The sequence below is a fragment of the Nothobranchius furzeri genome, chromosome 1 (assembly GCF_043380555.1).
Source record: "Nothobranchius furzeri strain GRZ-AD chromosome 1, NfurGRZ-RIMD1, whole genome shotgun sequence".
Classification (NCBI taxonomy): Eukaryota; Metazoa; Chordata; class Actinopteri; order Cyprinodontiformes; family Nothobranchiidae; genus Nothobranchius; species Nothobranchius furzeri.
This window is the reverse complement of record NC_091741.1, coordinates 21,190,689-21,214,497: the sequence shown is the minus strand read 5'-3', so window position 1 is coordinate 21,214,497 and position 23,809 is coordinate 21,190,689.

Here is a 23,809-nt window from a genome sequence, read left to right as displayed (position 1 = left end):
TTCCTTTTTGAGGTTGTAGTGGATGTTGATTGGAGTACACTAAAACAAACCTGATCTCTCTAGGACATTCAGAAGCCAAGTTATAAGCCCACAAATGTGTAACTGGACTACTTCTTTAAATTGACACCAGATCCGGTTACCTTTGGGACATGGTTTGACCCCCTTAGGAAAGTGCTATCATCATGAAACGTTCAGATCACTTACAACTCAATAGATTCTACCTTCCTGTAACGTTTCAGCCTGATTGGACCTTGTTTTCACACAAATGAACCCAGAATGATGTGAAATTGTGCTTCGTGCAACCAAATTCTGGGTGCCATTTACAAACCATGAGAGCTAATGACTCCATTCCTTTTTGTGGTTTTAGGGGCTGTTGATTGGAGTACATTAAAACAAACCTGATCTCTCTAGGACATTCAGAAGCCAAGTTATAAGCCCAGAAAGGTGTAACTGGACTACTTCTTTAAAGTGACACCAGGTCCGGTGACCTTTGGGACATGGTTTGACCCCCTTAGGAAAGTGCTATCATCATGAAACGTTCAGATCACTTACAACTCAATAGATTCTACCTTCTTGTAGCGTTTCAGCCTGATTGGACCTTGTTTTCACACAAATGAACCCAGAATGATGTGAAATTGTGCTTCGTGCAACATAATTCTGGGTGCCATTTACAAACCATAAGTGCTAATGACTCCATTCCTTTTTGGGTTGTAGGGGCTGTTGATTGGAGAACACTAAAACAAACCTAACCTCTCTAGGACATTCAGAAGCCAAGTTATAAGCCCACAAAGGTGTAACTGGACTACTTCTTTAAAGTGACACCAGATCCGGTGACCTTTGGGACATGGTTTGACCCCCTTAGGAAAGTGCTATCATCATGAAACGTTCAGATCACTTACAATTCAATAGATTCTACCTTCCTGTAACGTTTCAGCCTGATTGGACCTCGTTTTCACACAAATGAACCCAGAATGATGTGAAATTGTGCTTCGTGCAACATAATTCTGGGTGCCATTTAAAAACCATAAGTGCTAATGACTCCATTCCTTTTTGTGGTTGTAGGGGCTGTTGATTGGAGTATACTAAAACAAACCTGATCTCTCTAGGCCATTCAGAAGCCAAGTTATAAGCCCACAAAGGTGTAACTGGACTACTTATTTAAATTGACACCAGATCCGGGGACCTTTGGGACATGGTTTGACCCCCTTAGGAAAGTGCTATCATCATGAAACGTTCAGATCACTTACAACTCAATAGATTCTACCTTCCTGTAACATTTCAGCCTGATTGGACCTTGTTTTCACACAAATGAACCCAGAATGATGTGAAATTGTGCTTTGTGCAGCATAATTCTGGGTGCCATTTACAAACCATAAGTGCTAATTACTCCATTCCTTTTTGTGGTTGTAGGGGCTGTTGATTGGAGAACACTAAAACAAACCTAACCTCTCTAGGACATTCAGAAGCCAAGTTATAAGCCCACAAAGGTGTAAATGGACTGCTTCTTTAAGGTGACACCAGGCCCGGTGACCTTTGGGACATGGTTTGACCCCCTATAGGAATGTGCGATCATCTTGAAACGTTCAGATAACTTACAACTCAATAGATTCTACCTTCCTGTAACGTTTCAGCCTGATTGGACCTTGTTTTCACACAAATGAACCCAGAATGATGTGAAATTGTGCTTCGTGCAACATAATTCTGGGTGCCATTTATAAACCTTAAGTGCTAATGACTCCATTCCTTTTTGAGGTTGTAGGGGCTGTTGATTGGAGTACACTGAAACAAACCTGATCTCTCTAGGACATTCAGAAGCCAAGTTATAAGCCCTCAAAGGTGTAAATGGACTACTTCTTTGAAGTTACACCCGGCCCGGTGACCTTTGGGACATGGTTTGACCCCCTATAGGAATGTGCGATCATCATGAAACGTTCAGATCACTTACAACTCAATAGATTCTACCTTCTTGTAACATTTCAGCCTGATTGGACCTTGTTTTCACACAAATGAACCCGGAATGATGTGAAATTGTGCTTTGTGCAGCATAATTCTGGGTGCCATTTACAAACCATAAGTGCTAATTACTCCATTCCTTTTTGTGGTTGTAGGGGCTGTTGATTGGAGAACACTAAAACAAACCTAACCTCTCTAGGACATTCAGAAGCCAAGTTATAAGCCCACAAAGGTGTAACTGGACTACTTCTTTAAAGTGACACCAGATCCGGTGACCTTTGGGACATGGTTTGACCCCCTTAGGAAAGTGCTATCATCATGAAACGTTCAGATCACTTACAATTCAATAGATTCTACCTTCCTGTAACGTTTCAGCCTGATTGGACCTTGTTTTCACACAAATGAACCCAGAATGATGTGAAATTGTGCTTTGTGCAACATAATTCTGGGTGCCATTTACAAACCTTAAGTGCTAATGACTCCATTGCTTTTTGTGGTTGTAGGGTCTGTTGATTGGAGTACACTAAAACAAACCTAACCTCTCTAGGACATTCAGAAGCCAAGTTATAAGCCCACAAAGGTGTAACTGGACTACTTCTTTAAAGTGACACCAGGCCCGGTGACCTTTGGGACATTGTTTTTCCCCCTATAGGAATGTGCGATCATCTTGAAACGTTCAGATCACTTACAACTCAATAGATTCTACCTTCCTGTAACGTTTCAGCCTGATTGGACCTTGTTTTCACACAAATGAACCCAGAATGATGTGAAATTGTGCTTTGTGCAACATAATTCTGGGTGCCATTTACAAACCTTAAGTGCTAATGACTCCATTCCTTTTTGTGGTTGTAGGGGCTGTTGATTGGAGTATACTAAAACAAACCTGATCTCTCTAGGACATTCAGAAGCCAAGTTATAAGCCCAAAAAGGTGTAACTGGACTACTTCTTTAAAGTGACACCAGGCCCGGTGACCTTTGGGACATGGTTTGACCCCCTATAGGAATGTGCGATCATCATGAAACGTTCAGATCACTTACAACTCAATAGATTCTACCTTCTTGTAACGTTTCAGCCTGAATGGACCTTGTTTTCACACAAATGGACCCAGAATGATGTGAAATTGTGCTTCGTGCAACATAATTCTGGGTGCCATTTACAAACCATAAGTGCTAATGACTCCATTCCTTTTTGTGGTTGTAGGGGCTGTTGATTGGAGTACACTAAAACAAACCTTATCTCTCTAGGACATTCAGAAGCCAAATTATAAGCCCACAAATGTGTAACTGGACTACTTCTTTAAATTGACACCAGATCTGGTGACCTTTGGGACATGGTTTGACCCCCTATAGGAATGTGTGATCATCTTGAAACGTTCAGATCACTTACAACTCAATAGATGCCACCTTCCTGTAATGTTTCAGCCTGATTGGACCTTGTTTTCACACAAATGAACCCAGAATGATGTGAAATTGTGCTTCGTGCAACATAATTCTGGGTGCCATTTACAAACCTTAAGTGCTAATGACTCCATTCCTTTTTTGTGGTTGTAAGGGCTGTTGATTGGAATACACTAAAACAAACCTGATCTCTCTAGGACATTCAGAAGCCAAGTTATAAGCCCTCAAAGGTGTAAATGGACTACTTCTTTAAAGTGACACCAGGCCCGGTGACCTTTGGGACATGGGTTGACCCCCTATAGGAATGTGCGATCATCATGAAACGTTCAGATCACTTACAACTCAATAGATTCTACCTTCTTGTAACGTTTCAGCCTGATTGGACCTTGTTTTCACACAAATGAACCCAGAATGATGTGAAATTGTGCTTCGTGCAACATATTTCTGGGTGCCATTTAAAAACCATAAGTGCTAATGACTCCATTCCTTTTTGAGGTTGTAGTGGATGTTGATTGGAGTACACTAAAACAAACCTGATCTCTCTAGGACATTCAGAAGCCAAGTTATAAGCCCACAAATGTGTAACTGGACTACTTCTTTAAATTGACACCAGATCCGGTGACTTTTGGGACATGGTTTGACCCCCTTAGGAAAGTGCTATCATCATGAAACGTTCAGATCGCTTACAACTCAATAGATTCTACCTTCCTGTAACGTTTCAGCCTGATTGGACCTTGTTTTCACACAAATGAACCCAGAATGATGTGAAATTGTGCTTTGTGCAACATAATTCTGGGTGCCATTTACAAACCATAAGTGCTAATGACTCCATTCCTTTTTGTAGTTGTAGGGGCTGTTGATTGGAGAACACTAATACAAACCTAACCTCTCTAGGACATTCAGAAGCCAAGTTATAAGCCCACAAAGGTGTAACTGGACTGCTTCTTTAAAGTGACACCAGGCCCGGTGACCTTTGGGACATGGTTTGACCCCCTATAGGAATGTGCGATCATCTTGAAACGTTCAGATCACTTACAACTCAATAGATTCTACCTTCCTGTAACGTTTCAGCCTGATTGGACCTTGTTTTCACACAAATGAACCCAGAATGATGTGAAATTGTGCTTCGTGCAACATATTTCTGGGTGCCATTTAAAAACCATGAGTGCTAATGACTCCATTCCTTTTTGAGGTTGTAGTGGATGTTGATTTGAGTACACTAAAACAAACCTGATCTCTCTAGGACATTCAGAAGCCAAGTTATAAGCCCACAAATGTGTAACTGGACTACTTCTTTAAATTGACACCAGATCCGGTTACCTTTGGGACATGGTTTGACCCCCTTAGGAAAGTGCTATCATCATGAAACGTTCAGATCACTTACAACTCAATAGATTCTACCTTCCTGTAACGTTTCAGCCTGATTGGACCTTGTTTTCACACAAATGAACCCAGAATGATGTGAAATTGTGCTTCGTGCAACCAAATTCTGGGTGCCATTTACAAACCATGAGAGCTAATGACTCCATTCCTTTTTGTGGTTTTAGGGGCTGTTGATTGGAGTACATTAAAACAAACCTGATCTCTCTAGGACATTCAGAAGCCAAGTTATAAGCCCACAAAGGTGTAACTGGACTACTTCTTTAAAGTGACACCAGGTCCGGTGACATTTGGGACATGGTTTGACCCCCTTAGGAAAGTGCTATCATCATGAAACGTTCAGATCACTTACAACTCAATAGATTCTACCTTCTTGTAGCGTTTCAGCCTGATTGGACCTTGTTTTCACACAAATGAACCCAGAATGATGTGAAATTGTGCTTCGTGCAACATAATTCTGGGTGCCATTTACAAACCATAAGTGCTAATGACTCCATTCCTTTTTGTGGTTGTAGGGGCTGTTGATTGGAGAACACTAAAACAAACCTAACCTCTCTAGGACATTCAGAAGCCAAGTTATAAGCCCACAAAGGTGTAACTGGACTACTTCTTTAAAGTGACACCAGATCCGGTGACCTTTGGGACATGGTTTGACCCCCTTAGGAAAGTGCTATCATCATGAAACGTTCAGATCACTTACAATTCAATAGATTCTACCTTCCTGTAACGTTTCAGCCTGATTGGACCTCGTTTTCACACAAATGAACCCAGAATGATGTGAAATTGTGCTTCGTGCAACATCATTCTGGGTGCCATTTAAAAACCATAAGTGCTAATGACTCCATTCCTTTTTGTGGTTGTAGGGGCTGTTGATTGGAGTATACTAAAACAAACCTGATCTCTCTAGGACATTCAGAAGCCAAGTTATAAGCCCACAAAGGTGTAACTGGACTACTTCTTTAAATTGACACCAGATCCGGTGACCTTTGGGACATGGTTTGACCCCCTTAGCAAAGTGCTATCATCATGAAACGTTCAGATCACTTACAACTCAATAGATTCTACCTTCCTGTAACATTTCAGCCTGATTGGACCTTGTTTTCACACAAATGAACCCAGAATGATGTGAAATTGTGCTTTGTGCAGCATAATTCTGGGTGCCATTTACAAACCATAAGTGCTAATTACTCCATTCCTTTTTGTGGTTGTAGGGGCTGTTGATTGGAGAACACTAAAACAAACCTAACCTCTCTAGGACATTCAGAAGCCAAGTTATAAGCCCACAAAGGTGTAACTGGACTGCTTCTTTAAGGTGACACCAGGCCCGGTGACCTTTGGGACATGGTTTGACCCCCTATAGGAATGTGCGATCATCTTGAAACGTTCAGATAACTTACAACTCAATAGATTCTACCTTCCTGTAACGTTTCAGCCTGATTGGACCTTGTTTTCACACAAATGAACCCAGAATGATGTGAAATTGTGCTTCGTGCAATATAATTCTGGGTGCCATTTAAAAACCATAACTGCTAATGACTCCATTCCTTTTTGTGGTTGTAGGGGCTGTTGATTGGAGTATACTAAAACAAACCTGATCTCTCTAGGACATTCAGAAGCCAAGTTATAAGCCCATAAAGGTGTAACTGGACTACTTCTTTAAATTTACACCAGATCCGGTGACCTTTGGGACATGGTTTGACCCCCTTAGGAAAGTGCTATCATCATGAAACGTTCAGATCACTTACAACTCAATAGATTCTACCTTCCTGTAACGTTTCAGCCTGATTGGACCTTGTTTTCACACAAATGAACCCAGAATGATGTGAAATTGTGCTTCGTGCAACATAATTCTGGGTGCCATTTAAAAACCATAAGTGCTAATTACTCCATTCCTTTTTGTGGTTGTAGGGGCTGTTGATTGGAGAACACTAAAACAAACCTAACCTCTCTAGGACATTCAGAAGCCAAGTTATAAGCCCACAAAGGTGTAACTGGACTGCTTCTTTAAGGTGACACCAGGCCCGGTGACCTTTGGGACATGGTTTGACCCCCTATAGGAATGTGCGATCATCTTGAAATGTTCAGATAACTTACAACTCAATAGATTCTACCTTCCTGTAACGTTTCAGCCTGATTGGACCTTGTTTTCACACAAATGAACCCAGAATGATGTGAAATTGTGCTTCGTGCAATATAATTCTGGGTGCCATTTAAAAACCATTGCTAATGACTCCATTCCTTTTTGTGGTTGTAGGGGCTGTTGATTGGAGTATACTAAAACAAACCTGATCTCTCTAGGACATTCAGAAGCCAAGTTATAAGCCCATAAAGGTGTAACTGGACTACTTCTTTAAATTTACACCAGATCCGGTGACCTTTGGGACATGGTTTGACCCCCTTAGGAAAGTGCTATCATCATGAAACGTTCAGATCACTTACAACTCAATAGATTCTACCTTCCTGTAACGTTTCAGCCTGATTGGACCTTGTTTTCACACAAATGAACCCAGAATGATGTGAAATTGTGCTTCGTGCAACATAATTCTGGGTGCCATTTAAAAACAATAAGTGCTAATGACTCCATTCCTTTTTGTGGTTGTAGGGGCTGTTGATTGGAGTATACTAAAACAAACCTGATCTCTCTAGGACATTCAGAAGCCAAGTTATAAGCCCACAAATGTGTAACTGGACTACTTCTTTAAATTGACACCAGATCCGGTTACCTTTGGGACATGGTTTGACCCCCTTAGGAAAGTGCTATCATCATGAAACGTTCAGATCACTTACAACTCAATAGATTCTACCTTCCTGTAACGTTTCAGCCTGATTGGACCTTGTTTTCACACAAATGAACCCAGAATGATGTAAAATTGTGCTTCGTGCAACCAAATTCTGGGTGCCATTTACAAACCATGAGAGCTAATGACTCCATTCCTTTTTGAGGTTTTAGGGGCTGTTGATTGGAGTACATTAAAACAAACCTGATCTCTCTAGGACATTCAGAAGCCAAGTTATAAGCCCACAAAGGTGTAACTGGACTACTTCTTTAAAGTGACACCAGGTCCGGTGACCTTTGGGACATGGTTTTGTAGGAGCCAAAAAGCAGTGTTCTGTGTACGTGCATTTTGACAAGATGTTGATCAGCCCAGCATCCTGTGTACGTGCACTTTTAACATCTTGATTGTCCAGCTGCTGCGTACGTGCTCAACAACATGTTGTTCAGTCCAGCTTATGTAACTTCCAGTAAGTATTGGCTTACTTTGACCATATTGGGTAATAAAACAGCCATCCCATCATTTCCCGAAATCATGAGGGTGGGGGCCAGAAGAGTATAACCGATGCTGCGTGGTGTAGGAGAAAGGGCTTTTGCAGCAGGTTTCCAGCCGAGGCATTTAGTTCGAGGCTGAAGGCTGTCCCCATGAAGTGTTGGTGATGTATTGCTGAATTGTACAAATAAAGCCCCACGCTGAGATTGGATAAACTGTCTCTCTCTTGTTTTTGATAAGGAAAAAGAACCACAGTTTGACCCCCTTAGGAAAGTGCTATCATCATGAAACGTTCAGATCACTTACAACTCAATAGATTCTACCTTCTTGTAGCGTTTCAGCCTGATTGGACCTTGTTTTCACACAAATGAACCCAGAATGATGTGAAATTGTGCTTCGTGCAACATAATTCTGGGTGCCATTTACAAACCATAAGTGCTAATGACTCCATTCCTTTTTGTGGTTGTAGGGGCTGTTGATTGGAGAACACTAAAACAAACCTAACCTCTCTAGGACATTCAGAAGCCAAGTTATAAGCCCACAAAGGTGTAACTGGACTACTTCTTTAAAGTGACACCAGATCCGGTGACCTTTGGGACATGGTTTGACCCCCTTAGGAAAGTGCTATCATCATGAAACGTTCAGATCACTTACAATTCAATAGATTCTACCTTCCTGTAACGTTTCAGCCTGATTGGACCTCGTTTTCACACAAATGAACCCAGAATGATGTGAAATTGTGCTTCGTGCAACATAATTCTGGGTGCCATTTAAAAACCATAAGTGCTAATGACTCCATTCCTTTTTGTGGTTGTAGGGGCTGTTGATTGGAGTATACTAAAACAAACCTGATCTCTCTAGGACATTCAGAAGCCAAGTTATAAGCCCACAAATGTGTAACTGGACTACTTCTTTAAATTGACACCAGATCCGGGGACCTTTGGGACATGGTTTGACCCCCTTAGGAAAGTGCTATCATCATGAAACGTTCAGATCACTTACAACTCAATAGATTCTACCTTCCTGTAACATTTCAGCCTGATTGGACCTTGTTTTCACACAAATGAACCCGGAATGATGTGAAATTGTGCTTTGTGCAGCATAATTCTGGGTGCCATTTACAAACCATAAGTGCTAATTACTCCATTCCTTTTTGTGGTTGTAGGGGCTGTTGATTGGAGAACACTAAAACAAACCTAACCTCTCTAGGCATTCAGAAGCCAAGTTATAAGCCCACAAAGGTGTAACTGGACTGCTTCTTTAAGGTGACACCAGGCCCGGTGACCTTTGGGACATGGTTTGACCCCCTATAGGAATGTGCGATCATCTTGAAACGTTCAGATAACTTACAACTCAATAGATTCTACCTTCCTGTAACGTTTCAGCCTGATTGGACCTTGTTTTCACACAAATGAACCCAGAATGATGTGAAATTGTGCTTCGTGCAATATAATTCTGGGTGCCATTTAAAAACCATAACTGCTAATGACTCCATTCCTTTTTGTGGTTGTAGGGGCTGTTGATTGGAGTATACTAAAACAAACCTGATCTCTCTAGGACATTCAGAAGCCAAGTTATAAGCCCACAAATGTGTAACTGGACTACTTCTTTAAATTGACACCAGATCTGGTGACCTTTGGGACATGGTTTGACCCCCTTAGAAAAATGCTATCATCATGAAACGTTCAGATCACTTACAACTCAATAGATTCTACCTTCCTGTAACGTTTCAACCTGATTGGACCTTGTTTTCACACAAATGAACCCAGAATGATGTGAAATTGTGCTTCGTGCAACCAAATTCTGGGTGCCATTTACAAACCATGAGAGCTAATGACTCCATTCCTTTTTGTGGTTTTAGGGGCTGTTGATTGGAGTACATTAAAACAAACCTGATCTCTCTAGGACATTCAGAAGCCAAGTTATAAGCCCACAAAGGTGTAACTGGACTACTTCTTTAAAGTGACACCAGGTCCGGTGACCTTTGGGACATGGTTTGACCCCCTTAGGAAAGTGCTATCATCATGAAACGTTCAGATCACTTACAACTCAATAGATTCTACCTTCTTGTAGCGTTTCAGCCTGATTGGACCTTGTTTTCACACAAATGAACCCAGAATGATGTGAAATTGTGCTTCGTGCAACATAATTCTGGGTGCCATTTACAAACCATAAGTGCTAATGACTCCATTCCTTTTTGTGGTTGTAGGGGCTGTTGATTGGAGAACACTAAAACAAACCTAACCTCTCTAGGACATTCAGAAGCCAAGTTATAAGCCCACAAAGGTGTAACTGGACTACTTCTTTAAAGTGACACCAGATCCGGTGACCTTTGGGACATGGTTTGACCCCCTTAGGAAAGTGCTATCATCATGAAACGTTCAGATCACTTACAATTCAATAGATTCTACCTTCCTGTAACGTTTCAGCCTGATTGGACCTCGTTTTCACACAAATGAACCCAGAATGATGTGAAATTGTGCTTCGTGCAACATAATTCTGGGTGCCATTTAAAAACCATAAGTGCTAATGACTCCATTCCTTTTTGTGGTTGTAGGGGCTGTTGATTGGAGTATACTAAAACAAACCTGATCTCTCTAGGACATTCAGAAGCCAAGTTATAAGCCCACAAAGGTGTAACTGGACTACTTCTTTAAATTGACACCAGATCCGGGGACCTTTGGGACATGGTTTGACCCCCTTAGGAAAGTGCTATCATCATGAAACGTTCAGATCACTTACAACTCAATAGATTCTACCTTCCTGTAACATTTCAGCCTGATTGGACCTTGTTTTCACACAAATGAACCCGGAATGATGTGAAATTGTGCTTTGTGCAGCATAATTCTGGGTGCCATTTACAAACCATAAGTGCTAATTACTCCATTCCTTTTTGTGGTTGTAGGGGCTGTTGATTGGAGAACACTAAAACAAACCTAACCTCTCTAGGACATTCAGAAGCCAAGTTATAAGCCCACAAAGGTGTAACTGGACTGCTTCTTTAAGGTGACACCAGGCCCGGTGACCTTTGGGACATGGTTTGACCCCCTATAGGAATGTGCGATCATCTTGAAACGTTCAGGTAACTTACAACTCAATAGATTCTACCTTCCTGTAACGTTTCAGCCTGATTGGACCTTGTTTTCACACAAATGAACCCAGAATGATGTGAAATTGTGCTTCGTGCAATATAATTCTGGGTGCCATTTAAAAACCATAACTGCTAATGACTCCATTCCTTTTTGTGGTTGTAGGGGCTGTTGATTGGAGTATACTAAAACAAACCTGATCTCTCTAGGACATTCAGAAGCCAAGTTATAAGCCCATAAAGGTGTAACTGGACTACTTCTTTAAATTTACACCAGATCCGGTGACCTTTGGGACATGGTTTGACCCCCTTAGAAAAATGCTATCATCATGAAACGTTCAGATCACTTACAACTCAATAGATTCTACCTTCCTGTAACGTTTCAGCCTGATTGGACCTTGTTTTCACACAAATGAACCCAGAATGATGTGAAATTGTGCTTCGTGCAACATAATTCTGGGTGCCATTTAAAAACCATAAGTGCTAATGACTCCATTCCTTTTTGTGGTTGTAGGGGCTGTTGATTGGAGTATACTAAAACAAACCTAACCTCTCTAGGACATTCAGAAGCCAAGTTATAAGCCCACAAAGGTGTAACTGGACTGCTTCTTTAAGGTGACACCAGGCCCGGTGACCTTTGGGACATGGTTTGACCCCCTATAGGAATGTGCGATCATCTTGAAACGTTCAGATAACTTACAACTCAATAGATTCTACCTTCCTGTAACGTTTCAGCCTGATTGGACCTTGTTTTCACACAAATGAACCCAGAATGATGTGAAATTGTGCTTCGTGCAATATAATTCTGGGTGCCATTTAAAAACCATAACTGCTAATGACTCCATTCCTTTTTGTGGTTGTAGGGGCTGTTGATTGGAGTATACTAAAACAAACCTGGTCTCTCTAGGACATTCAGAAGCCAAGTTATAAGCCCATAAAGGTGTAACTGGACTACTTCTTTAAATTTACACCAGATCCGGTGACCTTTGGGACATGGTTTGACCCCCTTAGGAAAGTGCTATCATCATGAAACGTTCAGATCACTTACAACTCAATAGATTCTACCTTCCTGTAACGTTTCAGCCTGATTGGACCTTGTTTTCACACAAATGAACCGAGAATGATGTGAAATTGTGTTTCGTGCAACATAATTCTGGGTGCCATTTACAAACCATAAGTGCTAATGACTCCATTCCTTTTTGTGGTTGTAGGGGCTGTTGGTTGGAGTACATTAAACAAACCTGATCTCTCTAGGACATTCAGAAGCCAAGTTATAATCCCACAAATGTGTAACTGGACTACTTCTTTAAATTGACACCAGATCCGGTGACCTTTGGGACATGGTTTGACCCCCTTAGGAAAGTGCTATCATCATGAAACGTTCAGATCACTTACAACTCAATAGATTCTACCTTCCTGTAACGTTTCATCCTGATTGGACCTTGTTTTCACACAAATGGACCCAGAATTATGTGAAATTGTGCTTCGTGCAACATAATTCTGGGTGCCATTTACAAACCATAAGTGCTATAGACTCCATTCCTTTTTGTGGTTGTAGGGGCTGTTGATTGGAGTACATTAAAACAAACCTGATCTCTCTAGGACATTCAGAAGCCAAGTTATAAGCCCACAAATGTGTAACTGGACTACTTCTTTAAAGTGACACCAGATCCGGTGACCTTTGGGACATGGTTTGACCCCCTTAGGAAAGTGCTATCATCATGAAACGTTCAGATCACTTACAACTCAATAGATTCTACCTTCCTGTAACGTTTCAGCCTGATTGGACCTTGTTTTCACACAAATGAACTCAGAATGATGTGAAATTGTGCTTTGTGCAACATAATTCTGGGTGCCATTTAAAAACCATAAGTGCTAATGACTCCATTCCTTTTTGTGGTTGTAGGGGCTGTTGATTGGAGTACACTAAAACAAACCTTATCTCTCTAGGACATTCAGAAGCCCAGTTATAAGCCCACAAAGGTGTAACTGGACTACTTCTTTAAAGTGACACCAGGCCCGGTGACCTTTGGGACATGGTTTTACCCCCTATAGGAAAGTGCTATCATCATGAAACGTTCAGATCACTTACAACTCAATAGATTCTACCTTCCTGTAACGTTTCAGCCTGATTGGACCTTGTTTTCACACAAATGATCCCAGAATGATGTGAAATTGTGCTTCGTGCAACATAATTCTGGGTGCCATTTACAAACCATAAGTGCTAATGACTCCATTCCTTTTTGTGGTTGTAGGGGCTGTTGGTTGGAGTACATTAAAACAAACCTGATCTCTCTAGGACATTCAGAAGCCAAGTTATAATCCCACAAATGTGTAACTGGACTACTTCTTTAAATTGACACCAGATCCGGTGACCTTTGGGACATGGTTTGACCCCCTTAGGAAAGTGCTATCATCATGAAACGTTCAGATCACTTACAACTCAATAGATTCTACCTTCCTGTAACGTTTCAGCCTGATTGGACCTTGTTTTCACACAAATGAACCCAGAATGATGTGAAATTGTGCTTTGTGCAGCATAATTCTGGGTGCCATTTACAAACCATAAGTGCTAATGACTCCATTCCTTTTTGTGGTTGTAGGGGCTGTTGATTGGAGTACACTAAAACAAACCTGATCTCTCTAGGACATTCAGAAGCTAAGTTATAAGCCCACAAATGTGTAACTGGACTACTTCTTTAAATTGACACCAGATCCGGTGACCTTTCGGACATGGTTTGACCCCCTTCGGAAAGAGCTATCATCATGAAACGTTCATATCACTTACAACTCAATAGATTCTACCTTCCTGTAGCGTTTCATCCTGATTGGACCTTGTTTTCACACAAATGGACCCAGAATGATGTGAAATTGTGCTTCGTGCAACATAATTCTGGGTGCCATTTACAAACCATAAGTGCTAATGACTCCATTCCTTTTTGTGGTTGTAGGGGCTGTTGATTGGAGTACATTAAAACAAACCTGATCTCTCTAGGACATTCAGAAGCCAAGTTATAAGCCCACAAATGTGTAACTGGACTACTTCTTTAAAGTGACACCAGATCTGGTGACCTTTGGGACATGGTTTGACCCCCTTAAGAAAGTGCTATCATCATGAAACGTTCAGATCAGTTACAACTCAATAGATTCTACCTTCCTGTAACGTTTCAGCCTGATTGGACCTTGTTTTCACACAAATGAACTCAGAATGATGTGAAATTGTGCTTCGTGCAACATAATTCTGGGTGCCATTTAAAAACCATAAGTGCTAATGACTCCATTCCTTTTTGTGGTTGTAGGGGCTGTTTATTGGAGTACACTAAAACAAACCTAACCTCTCTAGGACATTCAGAAGCCCAGTTATAAGCCCACAAAGGTGTAACTGGACTACTTCTTTAAAGTGACACCAGGCCCGGTGACCTTTGGGACATGGTTTTACCCCCTATAGGAATGTGCGATCATCTTGAAACGTTCAGATCACTTACAACTCAATAGATTCTACCTTCTTGTAGCGTTTCAGCCTGATTGGACCTTGTTTTCACACAAATGGACCCAGAATGATGTGAAATTGTGCTTCGTGCAACATAATTCTGGGTGCCATTTACAAGCCTTAAGTGCTAATGACTCCATTCCTTTTTGAGGTTGTAGGGGTTGTTGATTGGAGTACACTAAAACAAACCTGATCTCTCTATGACATTCAGAAGCCAAGTTATAAGCCCTCAAAGATGTAACTGGACTACTTCTTTAAAGTGACACCAGGCCCGGTGACCTTTGGGACATGGTTTGACCCCCTATAGGAATGTGCGATCATCATAAAACGTTCAGATCACTTACAACTCAATAGATTCTACCTTCTTGTAACGTTTCAGCCTGATTGGACCTTGTTTTCACACAAATGGACCCAGAATGATGTGAAATTGTGCTTCGTGCAACATAATTCTGGGTGCCATTTACAAACCATAAGTGCTAATGACTCCATTCCTTTTTGTGGTTGTAGGGGCTGTTGGTTGGAGTCCATTAAAACAAACCTGATCTCTCTAGGACATTCAGAAGCCAAGTTATAAGCCCACAAAGGTGTAACTGGACTACTTCTTTAAATTGACTCCAGATCCGGTGACCTTTGGGACATGGTTTGACCCCCTTAGGAAAGTGCTATCATCATGAAACGTTCAGATCACTTACAACTCAATAGATTCTACCTTCCTGTAACGTTTCAGCCTGATTGGACCTTGTTTTCACACAAATGAACCCAGAATGATGTGAAATTGTGCTTAGTGCAGCATAATTCTGGGTGTCATTTAGAAACCATAAGTGCTAATGACTCCGTTCCTTTTTGTGGTTGTAGGGGCTGTTGATTGGAGCATACTAAAACAAACCTGATCTCTCTAGGACATTCAGAAGCCAAGTTATAAGCCCACAAAGGTGTAACTGGACTACTTCTTTAAAGTGACACCAGGCCCGGTGACCTTTGGGCCATGGTTTGACCCCCTATAGGAATGTGCGATCATCTTGAAACGTTCAGATCACTTACAACTCAATAGATTCTACCTTCCTGTAACGTTTCAGCCTGATTGGACCTTGTTTTCACACAAATGAACCCAGAATGATGTGAAATTGTGCTTCGTGCAACATAATTCTGGGTGCCATTTAAAAACCATAAGTGCTAATGACTCCATTCCTTTTTGTGGTTGTAGGGGCTGTTGATTGGAGTATACTAAAACAAACCTGATCTCTCTAGGACATTCAGAAGCCAAGTTATAAGCCCACAAAGGTGTAACTGGACTACTTCTTTAAATTGACACCAGATCCGGTGACCTTTGGGACATGGTTTGACCCCCTTAGGAAAGTGCTATCATCATGAAACGTTCAGACCACTTACAACTCAATAGATTCTACCTTCCTGTAACATTTCAGCCTGATTGGACCTTGTTTTCACACAAATGGACCCAGAATGATGTGAAATTGTGCTTCGTGCAACATAATTCTGGGTGCCATTTACAAACCATAAGTGCTAATGACTCCATTCCTTTTTGTGGTTGTAGGGGCTGTTGGTTGGAGTACATTAAAACAAACCTGATCTCTCTAGGACATTCAGAAGCCAAGTTATAAGCCCTCAAAGGTGTAAATGGACTACTTCTTTAAAGTGACACCAGGCCCGGTGACCTTTGGGACATGGTTTGACCCCCTTAGGAAAGAGCTATCATCATGAAACGTTCAGATCACTAACAACTCAATAGATTCTACCTTCCTGTAACGTTTCAGCCTGATTGGACCTTGTTTTCACACAAATGAACCCAGAATGATTCGAAATTGTGCTTCGTGCAACATAATTCTGGGTGCCATTTACAAACCATAAGTGCTAATGACTCCATTCCTTTTTGTGGTTGTAGGGGCTGTTGATTGGAGTACATTAAAACAAACCTGATCTCTCTAGGACATTCAGAAGCCAAGTTATAAGCCCACAAAGGTGTAACTGGACTGTCACTTCTTTAAAGTGACTCCAGGCCCGGTGACCTTTGGGACATGGTTTGACCCCCTATAGGAATGTGTGATCATCTTGAAACGTTCAGATCACTTACAACTGAATAGATTCTACCTTCTTGTAGCGTTTCAGCCTGATTGGACCTTGTTTTCACACAAATGAACCCAGAATGATGTGAAATTGTGCTTTGTGCAACATAATTCTGGGTGCCATTTACAAACCTTAAGTGCTAATGACTCCATTCCTTTTTGTGGTTGTAGGGGCTGTTGATTGGAGTACACTAAAACAAACCTGATCTCTCTAGGACATTCAGAAGCCAAGTTATAAGCCCACAAATGTGTAACTGAACTATGTTGGGGTTATTAGGAGCGAACAATTAGTACGCTTCAACTTACTTTTGGATTCTTCAATAAATTCTGTAAATATGTAAATATTTACTGATTTATTAATTAATTAAGATATTCTTAGATATACGGGGCACCATTCCCCTTTAACCGGGGAAAATTTGAATCCAAAACTCTTATCAGTCTTTCTTGAAGTTCGTAGAATCCTTGGAGCAGAGACATCTCTTCGACACAACAAAGCTACTGGACGCAAAAATCTGAATTTTATAACATTTAATTAAACAATGTGTCAAATGAATAAACAATGAAATAAATGAATAATAACCATGTGATATAATAAAAGGAGTGGTGTGTGTGTGGTGTGTGTGAGTGTGTATGTGTGTGAGATGAATGGGTCTTTGTTTCCCCAGAGTAGGTGGGGGGAGTGAGCTGTGAGTGGGGCTCTTCCCCTCCCCTCGCATTCCACAGGAGACCTTAATGTGTAAAGTTTTCAACTTTCCCGAACACTTAGTGGCTTAGAATCACAGTAAAACTTAACTCAAACACTTCAAAAGTTAACAAACAACAAAAGGTCACTTGTAAATTATTTAATCTAAAAGGAGTCGGCAGCCTGGCCAGAGCTGACGACTAAAGATATTAACGATGATCAATAAGCAGTTTATTCTTTCAAAATGACCCGGCTGACGTTTTTGGGACGAAAGAGGAAAACACGAAGCTACTTTTTAAGCAATAGCGCGGTTTTATTGCTTATTCTGGACTATAGAGGAAACGGGAGAAGAAGAGGAGAGAGAGAAATGAGTTTTCTGATCACCAGAACAGCAAGGCGTCCCCAGCTGTTTGATTTGACGGTTCTCCGTGTTTCTCCGCAGTTTGGCGTCGTCCGTCGGTTTGATGCTTTCTCCGTTGTTTACCTCCACGAGTGTTTCTCCACGGGCTGGACACAAAGAGAACGAAGTTTCTTTTGTGCTGAGTTTGACAACTTACAGCGTCTCTGAGAGCTGGATGGAGCTCCGCTCGTTCCCAGTCAGGTCCCGATGGAGTTGGAGTGGTTTCCAGCGGTTGCGTGGCTCAACTTGGGCACTTAGAGCTTCCGCGTGCTCAAGTTGTCGGAGCGTTCGACAAGCGTGTCCTTACCGCCAGGTATCCTGGGCAAAAGAACGAGGTTCCTTTGTCTTTCCTGATGATTTATAGTCTTAGTTCGCGGGAAAGCTCCGCTGACTCCCACACATGCACAGAATGTGTTTCTGGTATTAGGCGGTGACGTCATCACAATGCTTCCGTGTGCAAAGCATCATGGGAAATGAAGTTTCTTGGCGCTGATGTGATTATTTGCTTTTCAGAGCAATTTAAGCACAGTCATTTTGGAGAAAATCACTGCATAGTAATTTCCTCATGAGGTCAGACCCTCAACATTCCCCCTTTTGGTTTCGGGGATCGCGCCCAAAGCTCGATTGTCGGAAGCACAGATGGGTTTGTTCCTCATGAACGTAGGTCGACTTGATTGTCGGAAGCACAGGTGGGTTTGTCCCTTAGGACGTTGGTCTCCTTGGACGCCTTTGTCTTTGGTCCTTGTCTTGGATCCTGGCGCCTTTGGTCTTTGATCCTGGTCAGGCACAAAGAGGATAGGAAACGGGATAGTCCCCAACGCGCTTAACGAGAAGAAGCCACTCACGCAGGTGGTACGCAATGATGATGTCATGTGGTCCATGCGAGAGGTAGTAGTGTAGAAGGAGGAAGGTCGGTGGGCGGTTAACTCCACGAGGGGACACAAAGGCATCTCACCGCCGGCCATACAGTTCAGTTTATGGATCACGCGGTGATGTACGAGGTCCATAGTTCGCAAACGCGCATTGACCTATGTGGTCCCAAGATTCCCCCCTTTTTGGTCCAAAGGGTGGATCAGGACAGTCTTTGGGCTAAAACAAGGACCATAAAACTAAGAGGTACTACAATGTGCTGGTGCGTCAGACAGAGTCATTGACAGACTGAGCTGGGCCGGCACATAACCACTAGTTAATATGTGACCAAGTAAGAAACAAAAATACAGAAAACCCAAAAAATAAAATAAAATAAAAATAAAAACATATAACATCCAAGAAAATTCATAGCAACCTTGAGGTCTCATAAAATACATTCTTAGGTCATACATTCAGTGTGTAGCTTATAAAGAATGTGACATAATGCAACACTCAGATAAAAATGTGAGGTAGACTAAAGTGAGAACTACTCTTAGGGTTACAAAATAACAAAGAAAATGTTGCTCACCCCCTTTAGACAGGTGTGGTACATTCACGCTTGGAGTCTCCCCGAACGCGGTCACGAGGCACACCGTAGGTGAGCAAGTGCATCTGATCTTGGAGTTTATTAACACGCCTGTAGGCGGAATAAGCTATCACGGCCGTGATGAGCCATCCCATCCCCAGGGCGACCAATGTGCAGATTAAGGTGGTATAATCTGTTTCAATGTCGCATCTTGGGCGTCAAAGTAAGTTCACGGAGGTTTTGTGCGAACTTAACAAATTTGGTTCCTTCAATCAGTAATTGTTGGTCAATTTCTAAATCGAAGGCAAAGTTATAACCCTGGAAAGCGGCCATGATCTCAATCTCTGAGTCATGCTGTTCGAGGTTGAGATGATGGAGTGCCAGGTTTCTAGTTCAAAGTGGAAATGCCTACTGTCCTTTCAAATACCAAAGTTTAGCATAGACTTAAGCCTATAGATGTGAGGTGTCACAATTATGGGAACATGTAACAGGAAACCGAGTTCTAATTTTCTGCATCAACGTGAATGGGCATTACACTATCTAGGCTGTACGCTAGGTGGATTTGTGAAAGATGCACAGTAGAGGGGTAAGTACGGGGAAATACGACTTTCAACCAAGCTGTCTAGCGTGGAACTTACTTCCCTGAGCAGGTCCTGCATCAAATCTCTCACCACTCGTGTGTACACAATATCCTGATGTATGGTGTCAGACAAAGTCTTGATTGCACATAGAAATTCATTAATCAGAGCAGAATGTAGGTTGACAGTAACATGAGTACCCTGTAAGGTTTTAGTGAGTACATCCTGTTAGAGGTCTAGGAGGAGTTTCTCTTGGTTAGTGAAAGTGACGGCGGGGGGGGGGGGGGGGGGGGGCTGGTTCTTTGTCGGTTAGTACATGTTAGTGGGTTAAACGTGCACTTTCCCCCCTTTCCATTTCCATGCATAGAACTATGTAGAGACTACGTCTACCTCCTGCGGGGAGTCTGTACTCTGTACCCGCGGGGACGGTTTGACGTAGGGTTTTATTTGGTTTGCATGCACCCATTTGTAGACAGGCTCCTGTCTCGCTTTGGTGATGCGTAACCTGTATGCAACTGGAGAGAGTTTTGCCACGATCTCAAATGGTCCTGACCAGCAGGGAAGGAACTTCTTAGCTTTGCGTGCCGGTTGGGCGAACCGAAAGTAGAATACTTTGTCACCCACCTCGTATTCGCGGCTGGTTGTCTTTTGGTCGTAGTAGGCTTTAGCGCCTTCTACGTTGGTCTCCAGTCTCTTCTGAGCGTGCGCGAACGTAGCTCTGAGGTGTGTTTTCAAGTCTGCCACATATTGATGAGCGGTATAGGCAGTGGCAACACTGACATCCTCTGAGTGATACAGGAGGTGCAGTGGTAGAGTCATCAGTCTGCCGGTCATCATCTCAAACGGCGTAACCCCCGTGGATCGCTGTGGAGTGGACCGTATGGCCATCAGGACCAGAGGGAGCTTGACGTCCCAGTCCTTCCCAGTGGAGCAGACGTACTTTTTGAGCATAGAGACGACCGTGCGGTTCATCCGTTCGACCTGTCCGGATGACTGTGGGTGATAGGGGAGGTGGAATCTCACTTCCACTCCCAGAAGTTCAAACAGGGACGTCATTACACTGGATGTGAAATGAGTTCCTCGGTCAGAGTCAATGCAGAGTGGAAGTCCCCATCGACTGAAAACGTGGTTAATCAGCAGTACAGCGGTTGTGACGGCTGTATCGTTTGGCGCTGGAAGGCACTCCACCCACTTCGTGAAACTGCAAGTTACAGTTAGCATATATTTGTTTCCTCTTGCCAATTTGGGAACCGGTCCAACCCAGTCGATCTGCAGGTGGGACCAGGGGAAGGTTATTCCCCTGCGTTGCAGTGGTGCTCTAGCAAGCGGCTGGGAGGGTTGAAACTGGGCACAGATGAGGCAGCCTTGGACATAGCTGTGTACGTCCTTGGACATCGACGGCCAATATGCTACTTCTATCAGTGTTGCGAGGATAGCTTTTGCTCCGCGGTGACCTCCAACCGGAGTGTCGTGGGCGTAGGCAAGCATCACTCCTCTGTGGTCAAGTGGAACAACCCAGTGCGGCGGGCTGTGATCGTCACGCATGTAAACTAACAAATCGTTTTGTAGTTTCAGGTGTGCGAGTTGACGATGCAGGGTTACCAAATCTCGACTTGCGCCAGTAGGTGGTGACGGTTGTTTAGACATCGGGCCCTTTTGGAGAAGCTCGCGGATGTGCTTCAGGTCAGGATCTTGTTCCTGCATAGTGACTAGGTCCGCGTCCTGTGGTTGTCTGCCTAGAAACACGGGTACCCCAACGGTCCGAGGTTCGTCTGCCTGTTTAGCATGGCGACGAGTAATCGCGCAGACCCCGTGAACGGCCTTGGGTGGAAGCCACTCGTCTTTGAATTCCCAACAGGTTCCCTGGTCAGCACCGAGCTTAGCAAGGCGGTCAGCTTCGTCATTACCATCTTTCTCCGGACCTATGGTCCTGGAGTGACCTTTGACCTTTTTCCAGTAGACCATTATGCCTTTCTCAGTGGTGAGCAGATCACACGCTAGGAATAACTCTGAGTGTTTCACGTCTCTGTTCCTGGCATTTTTCATGTTGTTCTCCTTCCACATGGGGAAGTGAGAGATGAAGCTGTGTCTAGCGTAGTTTGAATCTGAGCAAAGGACAATTTGAGTGATGTCCAAGGCTGCCGCCTGCTGGAGGGTTATCAACACTGCAGCAATTTTGGCGTACTGACTAGACTTTTGGCCCAACCGGTAGTGATTTGGATGCTTAGTGTCACAGTCCACCCAAACGACTCCAACCCCGGCACGGAGCTGGCCTTCGTGAAGGTAGGCGCATCCGTCAGTGTAAACTTTCGGAAGCCCTTGGCAAACATTCTCATCAAAGTAGCGATGATTAGATGCGGTTGGGTAGACTGCGGCAGGTGTGTTCAGGGGGCCCCTGACGGAGTCAGAGTCACAGTGCTGACAGCCTGCTAGCCCTTGTCCTAGTGCTAGCTTGGTGTTCTGACCATACTTGACCTCAATGTTGTATCCTTGGAGCACCATCATCCACGTCGCAATGCGGCTGTTTGACACTCTTCCTTCGCGCAGACGCTGGCTGTTTAGGAAGGTGACAGGCTGATGACACGTTTCAATGATCACTTTCTGTCCACCGATGTAACTACGAAAGTGTTCGACGGCCCAGACTGTAGAGAGGAGAGCTCTCTCGCAGTCTGAGAACTGGAGTTCCACCTTGCTCAGAGGCTTGCTGGCGTATGCCACAACTCTCATGTCCTGATCGTGTTTCTGCTTCAAAGCAGCGCTCAGGCAGTGAGAGGAGAAAGTCTCCTCTATGAAGAACTCTTTATCCTTGTCTGGGTAAGCCAGACAGGGTGCGGACGCCAACTTCTGTTTTAGAAACTGGAAGGAGTGTTCTTGGGGTCTGTCCCACACGAAAGGTGTGTCATTCCGAAGCAGCTCAGTGAGGGGCCTCACTATTTCAGCGTACTCCTCAATTAACTGCCTGGAGTAGTTGCAGACTCCGAGGAAGCTCCTGAGTTCGGTCAGATTAGCTGGGGCTTTGATGTCCTGAATGGCTCTAATGCGTCCCGCTTGGGGCTCGACTCCATTAGGGCCAACCAGCAGTCCAACATACTCCACTTTGGTTCGACACCACTGTCCCTTGAGAATCGCCAATTTAGCTCCGGCGTCACCAAGCTGTTGCAGCACGTGACGGAGTTCGGCCAGGTGCTCCTCGAAGGTTCGACTCCTCATCAAGATGTCATCGACATATATGAGGTTCCCTCTGGAAGCAGCATCTGACATGGCTTTGTGGAGGAAGATGTTGAACTCGGCAGGTGAGTTAGAGTAGCCAAAGGGGCAGCGGTTCCAAGTATATTGGCGATTTCCAAAGGAGAAAGCCAGTTTATACTGGTCCGCCGGCTCAACCTTCATGGTCCAGAAGTCGTTGGCTATGTCAACCGTAGAGAAGAAACGAGCATCTCTGACTCTGGCTAGCTCCTGATCTAAATGGATCATAGGCCACCTGGAGAGAGGTACTTGTTTGTTCAGTGCACGATAGTCTATGGTGAGACGCCATTTCCCAGTCGGTTTCAGAACCGGCCAGATGGGAGAGTTGTAAGTGGAGTTACACTCTCTGATGATGTTTTTCTCCTTCAGCTGATCGAGGATCTCCTGGATCGACTCATAAGCAGCGAGGGGAATCTTGTACTGACGTACAAAAGTAGGAGGGGCATTTGGGTTCGTTGGAATGCGAACCGTGTGCAGGTTTGTGAGTCCACAGTCCAGGGAGTCCCTGGATAAGACGGACTGAAACTCATAGAACAGGCTTCTAAGCGCTGCTCTCTGCTCCTCTGACTCCAGCGCATCCGCTTTGTCAAGCTGCTGGCTGACTTCGGCCTCGAAGCCGTCATAAGGTTCAGAGGAGGAGGGTCTCTGGTTTTCCGGGCTTTCAACCGGTGACTCAGAGGGTTGAGTATTTATTGCAAAAACCGTTAGACACTGACCGCCGTCAGTATCTAAGGTTGCACTGCAAATGGGTTCCTCAGGAAGGGCTTCATGCCGCTTGATGGTAATCATTTGTGAGGGGAAAGTACTGAATG